Here is a 2,500-nt window from a genome sequence, read left to right as displayed (position 1 = left end):
CGCGTGTGTGTGTGTGCGTGTGCGTGTGTGTGCGTGTGCGTGTGCGTGTATGTGTGTGTGTATGTGTATGTGTATGTGTATGTGTATGTGTGTGTGTGTGTGTGTGTGTGTGTGTGTGTGTGTGTGTGTGTGTGTGTGTGTAGAAGAAGACGAAGAGCAGCCGTCCAAGGGGGACAAGGAGGAAGAGGAGGAGGAGGGGGAAGGGAGGGGGGGGCGAACGGCATGGCAGGTGCGGCCGGACCGTCCGTCAAGCGGGGGTTCCGGTTGGATCGTAAATTCCAGTCTCCACGCGCACGCAGTCGCTCACCCAAGCACGTGCGCTGGCATACACACCGACACACACACCGGAGGGTAAGAGGGCACTCATAAAAACACACACATGGACACGTACATACACGAATACACATAGATACGAACACACATGCGAACGCGTACGCATGAAGGCACAGACACACGAATCCACACAGACACGAACGCGCGCGCACATACACACACACACGCACTCGTACACGCACTCGTACACGCACATGCACTCGTACACGCACACGCACTCGTACACGCACACGCACACGCACGCCCTCTACATTTCGTCCTTAGGTCCCTCGCGCCCCGTTCCGTCCGTTCCGTCCGTCCCTTGAGGTCGAGACGCGGTTGAACGGCCGGAACAGGAACGGTGCGAGGGAGAGAAGGTGGAAGGAGGGGAGGGGAGAAATGCGAATGAAGGAGGGGAAATGCGAGACAAGGAGAGGGAGGAATGACGATGGAAGAGGGGGAGAGGGGAAATGGATGGGAGGAGGAGAGAAGAGAGAGAGAAGGAGAGGAAAAGAATGTCGGTGGAAGGAGGAAGAGGGAGAATTACGATAGGAGGAGGAAGAGAGGAAAAATACGAAGGAAGGAAGGAGAGGAAATGAATACGAGAGAGGAGGAGAGCCTACGAGGGAATGTGTATATAAAAAATTGACGGATTTCAGCCGGCACTGCGTTACGGCGAGCGAGGCGGGCGTCGGCGGGCGTAAGGGGGGGAGGGGAGCGATGGTAGGAGTGGGGGGGTGATAGGAGTAAGGGAGGGGGGTGGGGGGGACGGGGGAGGCAAGATGAATACCGCGTTGCCATCTCCTTAAACTTTATTCATCGGCGGGACTCGGCTCTAACAGGTGGGTCCCCGCTCTGGCGCTCAACACACACCCCTTCTACACTTACAGGTCTGTTCCCTTGTGTGTTTTCCCCCCACTTTACCTTCGTTTGTTTGTTTTCTTTTAGGTTTGGTTCTGTTTTTTTATCGTTTTATGGTAACGTTGTTTATTTTATTTTATTTTTTTTTCTGTTGTTTATCGTTACCGTTGGTTTTTCTTTTCTTTCTTTTTTTTTTTTTTACCCCTGTCCATCGCCGCTCTTTAAGTTGTTTATGCGACGGATTCCACGCGCGTTGATCCGAGTAACTGTTTGGCGATAACTGGCGTCGAAGGCGGGGCCGAGGCTGTTGACACTGGGATAGCTGAGGCGTTGCGACGCGGGGGCGGGGTCGGGGGGAGGAAGCGAGGGGGTGTGATAGATTGACTGGAGGATAGATAGATGACTGATGGGTGGACAGGCTGGCAGGGTAGGTAGGTAGGTAAGTCAGACAGATGGATTTATAGAGAAGGTAAGACGGACAGACACATCGGTTGATAGGTAGACATCTGAACAGATAGATAGATAGATAGACAGATAGGCAGAGAAACAAGCAGAGATTGATTGTTTATCGCTACCGAGTTACTCATCGGGAGAGAAAGGTGTGACACTTCGGGAAATTGTTTTAGGAATGATAAAAGAGGAAAAGAAGTCGAATTGCAAACTAAAAAGGTAATTTCAATGTTGAGCACGCGGGGAATGTTGCAATGTTGAGCACGCAGGGAAGGCCAGGGACAACCCACCCACAAACTAGCCAGGGAGCTCAAGGAACCGGCGCTTTGAAGATGAACTGACCTGTTCCTTTGCACTGCCCACGTCGGCCACCGGACATACTGGCGGCACCCCCCCCCCCCCTCCTCCTCCCCTTCCGTGTCCTCCTCCTCCCCTTCCGTCTCCTCCTCCTCCCCCTTCCTTCTCCTCCTTCTCCTCCTTCTCCTGTTCCTCCTCCTCCTTCTCCTGTTCCTCCTCCTCCTTCTCCTGTTCCTCCTCCTCCTTCTCCTGTTCCTCATCCTCCTCTTCCTTCTCCTGTTCCTCTTCCTCCTCCTCCTCCTCCTCCTCCTCCTGTTCATCCTCCCCCTCCTCCTCCTCGTCCTGTTCTTCCTCCTCCTCCTCCTCCTCGTCCTGTTCTTCCTCCTCCTCCTCCTCCTCGTCCTGTTCTTCCTCCTCCTCCTCCTCCTCGTCCTGTTCTTCCTCCTCCTCCTCCTCCTCTCCCTCAGCCTCCCTCTTATAGCTTGGTACTCTCTCTTCTTGGGAAATATTTCGATGCTGCAGTAACGTTCTATTGTGTTACTGAATTGTATTATTATTACTATTATTGTTGTTTTTATTA

At 53.2% G+C, this 2,500-nt stretch overlaps 1 protein-coding gene across 1 annotated transcript in view; it reads left to right on the top strand.

Moving 5' to 3' along the window:
• Positions 1–1,139: 1,139 nt before the first annotated feature.
• The window catches only part of LOC125024899 (mevalonate kinase-like), a 6,629-nt gene continuing 5,268 nt past the window's right edge, over positions 1,140–2,500 (top strand). The window contains exon 1 of the mRNA XM_047612668.1: positions 1,140–1,202. The gene's annotated coding sequence lies outside the window, so the exon portion shown is untranslated. The remainder of the gene's footprint in view (positions 1,203–2,500) is intronic.

Source organism: Penaeus chinensis, chromosome 1, assembly GCF_019202785.1.
Source record: "Penaeus chinensis breed Huanghai No. 1 chromosome 1, ASM1920278v2, whole genome shotgun sequence".
Taxonomy (NCBI): domain Eukaryota; kingdom Metazoa; phylum Arthropoda; class Malacostraca; order Decapoda; family Penaeidae; genus Penaeus; species Penaeus chinensis.
The sequence above is the reverse complement of the archived record's forward strand: the minus strand, read 5'-3'. Positions and strand labels throughout refer to the sequence as shown.